This window comes from Benincasa hispida, chromosome 6 (genome assembly GCF_009727055.1).
Source record: "Benincasa hispida cultivar B227 chromosome 6, ASM972705v1, whole genome shotgun sequence".
NCBI classification, from domain to species: domain Eukaryota; kingdom Viridiplantae; phylum Streptophyta; class Magnoliopsida; order Cucurbitales; family Cucurbitaceae; genus Benincasa; species Benincasa hispida.
In genome coordinates this window covers 4,887,161-4,895,334 of record NC_052354.1, presented here as the reverse complement: position 1 = coordinate 4,895,334, position 8,174 = coordinate 4,887,161, and positions in this window count along the sequence as shown.

The following is an 8,174-nucleotide window of genomic DNA, read 5'->3' as shown; positions in this document are numbered from 1 at the left end:
AAAACCTTCCTCAACAATATCCCATAAATCATAATCAATAGAAAGTAAAGAAAATCTCATTCTATTTTACAATAACTATAATTAATACCATTAAAGAATGAGGCTTTGTAATAGATTGACTATCAGTAAAAGGGATAAAACTAAAGGTTGCCATAGTAACAAAACAATTAAGTTTATCAAACATAAATATTTCTTAAGAAGAGCAAACCTGGCTTTTGATACCAATTGTTGGATCGATATGGCAACCCTAGGGGGTGTGAAGGGTTTAATTAAACTTTTTTTCTAAATTAACCCAATTAAACTAATTAATAAATTTTTATAAATAATAAGAAAATTAAATTATCAACAAAAAAGATGACAAAAAATATGATAATTTAATTCTATTAAATTTTAGCAAATAAATAAGAACAAACTAAAACATACAATAAATTGTTTAAATTAATTGTAAAAATAAAAAGGAAAGAGTTAGAGAAGAAGACACCATAATTTTTATTAATGGTTCGTCAAACTCGACCTACTCCACTCCCCAATGCGCTCTTGGAATTTGAATAAAATCTTGTCAACTCTTTCCAAGTATTAGAGCCCAACCGTTACACCACCGCTTTTACGGGTTCGAGAGCAAACCCGATCCTTTCCACGGTTTAGATCAAACCGTACAAATTGTGGATAATTTTTAAAGAACACAATACAACTCTCACTAGAGTGGATTTACAAGTTTAAGCACTCAACAAGTTATCCTCAAAGACAATAACACTCTCTCAAGAATAAGATGAAAAGTAAAAAAAAAAATTGGGAACTTATAGAGGCAACAATGGAACTTTTTGAGTTTTGGAGGATTATGAAATGTAAAATTTGTTGGTTTTAAAATTTGGAGAGGAAGATTGTTTATATAGAGATGGAAAATTTTTAGAAACCACAATTTAATTTTGGACACTGGATTTTGGAAAAAAAATCAATGGAGATTTTAAACTAAAACTAGTCTATTGATACAAATAAAATATAATATAAATTCCTTTTCTTTTGAAATTCATTTCTTTTTAAATAGCCAAAAAATAAAAAAAAAACATATCATGTGTAAAAAACTAGCGTTAGACACAAACATAAAAATAATATTAAATTCATTTTCTTTTTAATTCATTTCTTTTTTAAATTCATTCTCTTAAAGTAAATCCAAAAATTTAAAAAAATACCATGTGTAAGAAACTAGCCGTTAGACACAAACATAAAATAATATTAAATTTATTTTCTTTTTAAATTTCTTTTAAATTTCAATTTTTTTTTAATTTTAAATCAATCCAAAAATCAAAAGTTCATCATATGTTAATCTCTTAATGATCCACCATTCAACCAATATGCTGCCACATGTATACATGCAAATGGTCTGGTTATGTCACTTCATCCACCACGGTATTTTCTCTATAGACTTGTTTCGGTCATATCGTCTTCGTTTTAGCTCCAGTTTGAGTGATTCAAGAGGTGATGGAATTGTTGTTCTGAGCTCTATGCAATGGACATATTAAAACACTAAGATTTTCAGTAATTAAAATTGAGTTTGTTATCATCAAAATATTGATTAATTAATTAATTAAAATTAATTAATTTGAAATTAAGGGCCAAAAAGCCAGCATCATCAATGCTTCAATAGGGACATGCGAATTTTAATTTGATATCTGAAAGAGTTTGTATAAGACTTGACCACAAAGTGTTAACGTCGATCTCTGTGACAATCACATCATCGCGATGCACAATCTCCCAGATCAAATCCATTCATCTTTGTCAACATCTTCTACTGCTTGCTTATAAGACAATGGATCTTCAACTCCCTCATTAGATATGATGTTTTAGGCTTCTGTTAAACCCATGTAATGTATAGGTGGTTTCACAACCCTCCCAATACGTCGGGGAAATCTCAACTCTTGAGATGGTTGACTAAATAAACTAACATCAACAAGATCTATCAGCCTGTTCAACAACTCTTATTGAAGTGTCAACAGTCTCATTAGAAATCTCATTTAAAACAAGCTTACTTCGGGGCTTATGATCCTTTATGGGTCTTATTCCAAGAAAGTAGCATTTGTCGATACAAACACTTTATTTTCACTTGGATCATAAAAGTATCCACCCCGCATTTCATTGGGGTAACCTACAAAGAGACATACTTTCGAACGAGGTTCCAACTTTTTACGGTTAGTCATAAGCACGTGGGCTGGACATCCCCAAATCCTGAAGTGACGTAAACTACCTTTACGGACACTCCATAACTCAAAAGGTGTTTAAGAAACACTCTTTGAGGGAACATTGTTTAAAATATAAACTGCCGTCTTTACTACATATCCCCAAAACGAATCTGGAAGATGAGTATAACTCATCATAGACTGAACCATGTCCAACTGGGTTCTGTTTCTCTTTTCTGATACACCATTCTACTGAGGTGTACCTGGGGCTGAGAGTTGAGACATGATTCCATGTTCTATCATATAGTTCTGGAATTCTAAGTCCATATACTCTCCACCACGATCAGATCGTAGTGTTTTTATCTTTTTACCTAACAAGTTTTCAACTTCAGTCTTATACTCCTTGAACTCTTCAAGAGCGTCAGATTTATGTTGCATTAAGTATAGATACCCATATCTAGAATAATCATCTATGAAATAGATGGAATATTCATACCCACCTTGTGCTCTTACACTCATCGGACCATGAAGGTCTAAATGTATAAGCTCCAAGGTTTACTTGGCTTTATAACCTTTTCCAGTAAAAGGTCATTTGGTCATTTTGCCATCAAGGCAAGATTCACATACTGGCAAAGAGTTTTCTTCTAAACCATTTGGAAGTCCACATTTCACCAACTTCTCAATCCTATTGAGATTGATGTGCCCTAACCTTAGATGCCAAAGATGGACATTTTCTTTATGAGAAACTCTTGGTCTTTTTACAGTTGTTGCTGTTTTGTACATTTCAGTATTAAACAAGACTTTTATGACTAACGATCTTGGTACATACAAGTTATTTTCTATTGAACCAAAACCTATCTCCATACCATTCTTAAAAATAAACACTTTATTCTCAGAAAAGGAGATGGAATAATTTTGTTCAATCAGACAAGAAACTAAAATTAAGTTTCTCTTGATATGAGGAACTACATAAATATTATCCAGTAACATATACCGTTTCTTGTTCAAAAATAACTTAAGCCTGCCTACAACAACAGTAGAAATGGCCTCACCAGTACTAACTCTAAGAGTCAACTCTCCAGATTCCAACTATTTCTAGGAACTAAATCCTTGATGGAAAGAACACACGTGGTTAGTAACACCTGAATCAAGTATCCAGGCAGAATCATCATTCTCTACCAAACACGTTTCCAAGACAAATAAATCAAATTTATCGTCTTCGGAGTTCTTCCTTTTCTGGAGAGTAGTGGGATTAGTATCAGAACCTATATTATAAACTCCAAGGTTCATTTCAGAGAACAATTCTCGTTGATGAACTTCATCAGAGTTAGCAACAATTGCTTTCTCTGTTAGTCCCTTGACATTCAGTGGAACTGACACCACTGGTTTCATTGTCATCAATCCCATTTTGCTTAAAAAATCTGAACTTACGTTCAAACAATTCTTGCAATGAGTCCATGATCTCACGTGCAATGACCATGTTCTCAACCCTTTTGGCCAATGCATCAAGTATGCTAGCCAAAATGTGAATTCGGGCCTTCGAATTAGTCTTCATCCACACCTCATATGCATTACGAACATTTTGTGGTGCATCAGCATTTGGGACTTGACGACACTCCTCAAAAATGAAAAAATCGAGGTCGTTTAACACAAAATATGTTTTAATAGACCTTTTCCAAGTCATGTAATAAGTCAAAGTAGACAAGGCAACTAACGAAAAATCAAACATTGACATTTTGCTAAAAAAATAAGCATATTGATCTATGTTAGATTTTAGCATAACTCTTTTAAAACAAATCCAATCAAATTTAGCAAAATCTAAATGAACCCAACATCTAGTTTTGCAATGATGCTTTAGTGATTTAGGACAAAACCAACCAAAGGGTAATCAATGTTGGGATTGGTGTCCTAAATATCCTGGTAGTCTCATAGTTTGTAAACATTTTGTAAACATATTGTTATTAATAAAATAAGTGTTATTTTATAAGCATTTACTCAATCCAATAAACTAAAATCCGTGGTTATTCTATATAACTTGTGCATGTATGTGGAGACATACAAGTGGATCATTCTTTAAGTAATAACCTAAATGGTTTGTAGTAGATGGATAAAGGAGGGATACCTTATTCTAGTGACAACACGGATATGACCCGCTTTGTAGATGTTATAAGTGTTGTAAAGTGCTATAAATGGTCTGATTTTGACCATTCATGTGGAGACATGGGAGCGGAGGTATCCTATACAAAGAGTTTATATAAGACCGGACCACGAAATGATTAGTCTCTTTATATAACGCTGTTGATAATTAAGACTCACATTTCACTACGATGACCATAGGTGACATGACCTGAATCCTGAGTGAGTTGGGAACGCCTGCCTATGAGGGCGATCCTTTGATTTGTATGGGTGAGAGTGGCCAGATTGCCAACTCAACAAGCCTACCATTTTGGGGATTCGTCTGATTGTGGAACTAGGAACTCAGCTACACAAGACGAAATTCATTCCTTCCCCGAAACAGGGGTAAGTAGATAAATTTCTCCCTTAAGGGCGATTCCGGATATTGAACATAGTGGCCACATCCTCTCTTGGGAAGAGATGACTCAGTCATAGTGAGACTATGACTGATTGTTCATTAATATATGCGATACTACGATTTAAAATATGCGATACTACGATTTAAAATAATGCATGCGATGTTTCTTAGATGCGCTCATAGTATGCGTTCATATAGTATGTGCGTTTCACAAGTTTTCTTTCGTTGGAACCAAGTATAATTCCACCGTAAGTTTCTCAGAGTGATCTGAGGTTGAACACGGGGATTGCGATGCTAGATATTGATGTGATACCTGCGACCGAAAACAAAATAATAATGAATTGTGTTTGAAAAAGTAAAATGCAGCGACAAACAAATAAATAAACAAATAAATGAATAACTGTGAAGGCTTGCAAGTGTATGATGGAATGCGATGGCAAGTTTTGTAAAATGTATTAGAAAGAGAATGGGTTGGGGGAAAGGACATCGCAAGTTCGTCAATCCTATTGAGAACGCAACTAAGGTTCCACTTTCCCTTGGCTTACACCTTTGGCCGCATTCCCATATCTCTATGGTGAATCAGGGATGAACGTTGCGAACGCAAGGTTGTTTCCATCTCTGGAATAATTTTTGCTTTAGTTAACACATTCTATCAACCTTCTTTCGAGAGGTGGATTGACATTTTCACTTCTACTCTCACAGGTGAAGACGTCGTTGAGCATGCGTTATCTAAACTTAGTTGACTTCTTCAACATGGATTAACTTACTCGCTTAATCCTTCCCCCTTACCCTTGAGGGTTAGTTACACATGGTGAGAGAAATGGAAGTTGAATGTATGGTGGTGAACAGAGAGATGAAAATGAATATGATAATGATATTAAAAGATAAAGCGTTTGTTATAGATAGATGAATGAACGTTTAGAAATGAATCACAATTAATGAATAGAAAGTAAGAACAAATAAGGATAGCGGTTCAATATCTTGACACGGATCCCGATCGGAGTCGTTTTTCTTACCGGCGTGTAGAAGGAATGAGGTGGAAAACTTCCTTCTCAGGATAGTTCCCTAGGTAGAAATGATCCTTGCACAGAGCTTCTCAAAGGGATTGTGAAAGAATTTCTGGCTCCCGAGACTTCCTCTTGGACTTGTCTCGTCTATCTCTCTGATTCTCTATGAATGTCTCTTCAGACCAGCCTATTTTCTTCGGAGTTGATGTAGCTATTTATAGACCTTGGCACCTCCTTCGTCAGTGGTCCCGCTCTAAAAAGTTACTTTTTCCGCCGAGGCTTGGTGGAAACATCTGCTCTGCTCCACAGAAAAGCTGTACAATTTCAGAAATCCCCGCGAATGTGTCGCTCTTTTTATCTACGATCGATCGCCGCATGCGGTGCGAATGCGTTGATTTTTTTATTCTCGATCGATCGTCGCATGTTGTGCGAATGCATTACTCTTTTTGTCCTCGAACGATCGTCGCATGCGGTGATACCTGTTTTTTTTTGCAAAACAAAGACTTGGACATCCATTTTTGCCATCGCAATGGGGTCAGCGGGTATGCTTCCGACATTTTACAACTTTTGCGTTTCTAAGTCAATTTCTATATGTTCGATGCAACTTTTTCCTTCTTTTTGCCGCATATTCTAAATAAGATGGTATAAATAACTTGTATTTCTACAAGTTATCACACCTCCAAATTTAGATATATGCTTGTCCTCAAGCATATCTTCTACTAATGCAATTCAGCTCAAGTCCTTTCCTTACTTTGCATCAATTGACTATTCCGAATGCTCCACCTCTACATAATTTCTCAAAATTACCAATTCATTCTATCCTTTGAACATTTCTTCAGCATGCTTCACTTTATTCTTACCTTAGACAAACATCTACTCAAAGTTCTCTTCTTGTTTTGAAAAAAAATATTTTTCCTATTCTTGTGAAAACAACGAAGTGCGCCTTTTATGCGATGGCCTGGTTTGCGTCTTACTATAGAGAGCGTTGATCATGGTTACACCCTTCGTTTTGGCTTGCTCCCACGGGTGTCATGCGAACATCCAACTTCGGTTGTGTACCAAGCTCAACTTCAACTCCTGACCCTTAGCCTGGTGTTCACTTTAGCTGGTCAATGAAGTTATCTTTCTTTCTTTTTTTTTTTTTTTTTTTTTTTTTTTTTTTTTTTTTTTTTGTATTGCGTCACTCATGGTAACCTACCTTCATTTTGGCTTGCCCCCATGGGTGTCATGCGAACATCCAACTACGAGTAGGTTCCTTTCACGACTTAACTCTTATCAGATTGGGATTTTCCCTTGCACTGATAGCGGAGTTTTTTTTTAATTTTTATTTTTTTAAGAACGCATTTGCTTGATATGAACGCATTCGCTTGATCGCATCTGCTCAGATCTTTTCCACCCCCAAATTTAGAGAGTCACAAGGTTCTCATTGCGTTGTTTTGGATAGAAGAGACAAAACACTTAGTCAAAATTTGAAAAAAAAAAAGGTTTGAGCAGAGTCTTATGATAGAGAAGGTAAAGTGGAAACTATTGTGATGAATTGTCTAAGTGTTAGGCAGAAAATGCAATATATAAAGAAATTGCGCTAAGGTTACGCATAATACTCGTCATGACAAAGCAAATAAACAACGCAAAAGAAAAGAAAGGAAATACCGCATTAAATTGACAAAGGATGATATAAATAATTGTAATGAGGCCAAGTCATAAGGAAAGAATAGTCACTCAATATATATAAAAATTGTCTAAGTACACAAGGAATTGATCGGAAACACAAAAATTTTAAGCATGTAAAGGAGAATACAAAGGTATAGCTATATAAAAGAATTGTAATGACTATAAAAAGAATTAAGAAAATGTGAAGGAGAATACAAATGTATAGAGACAGTGCTACACCCCCAAATTTAACTTTGCGGTAGGGTCTCGTGGTGAGGAAGGTGTTGCGGAGGAGATTCTTGCGGCCCTTCTTGAAAGAACAAAGGCTGCTGCAGATACTGAGGAACCATAGGACCATATAAATATGCAGTCAATAAATTAAAGTACTTGTGGTTGCATTCTGCCATCTGCCTCTGACTCAGGCGAAGGGTAAAGATGTTGCATTGAATGTTTATCATCGCCTGGCGCAGCTATGCGTTGCTCTCTCACAACTCCATCAATGTATGGCAGAAGGAAGATAATTCTTGTGTCAAGAAGCCCCACATGTCCTCGAGGGCAGCAGCTATGGATGCGGTGGGGGGTGGTGTCGTCGATGTCTCACCTGCATCGGTTTGGGCTGAGCAGAAGGGCTTGCTCCCAAACCGTATGGGTCATCAACATGCGGCAATGTTTGAGGGGGAAATGGGGTGGAGATGGATGGCTGATGGATGCTGTTGGGGATGTGGGGTTGGAGTCGGGCGCAAGGAGGACGTTTGTAAAATGCCTGGGAAAAGGGGAAAGGGGTTCAGTGGTTGGACTTAGTAGACGGAT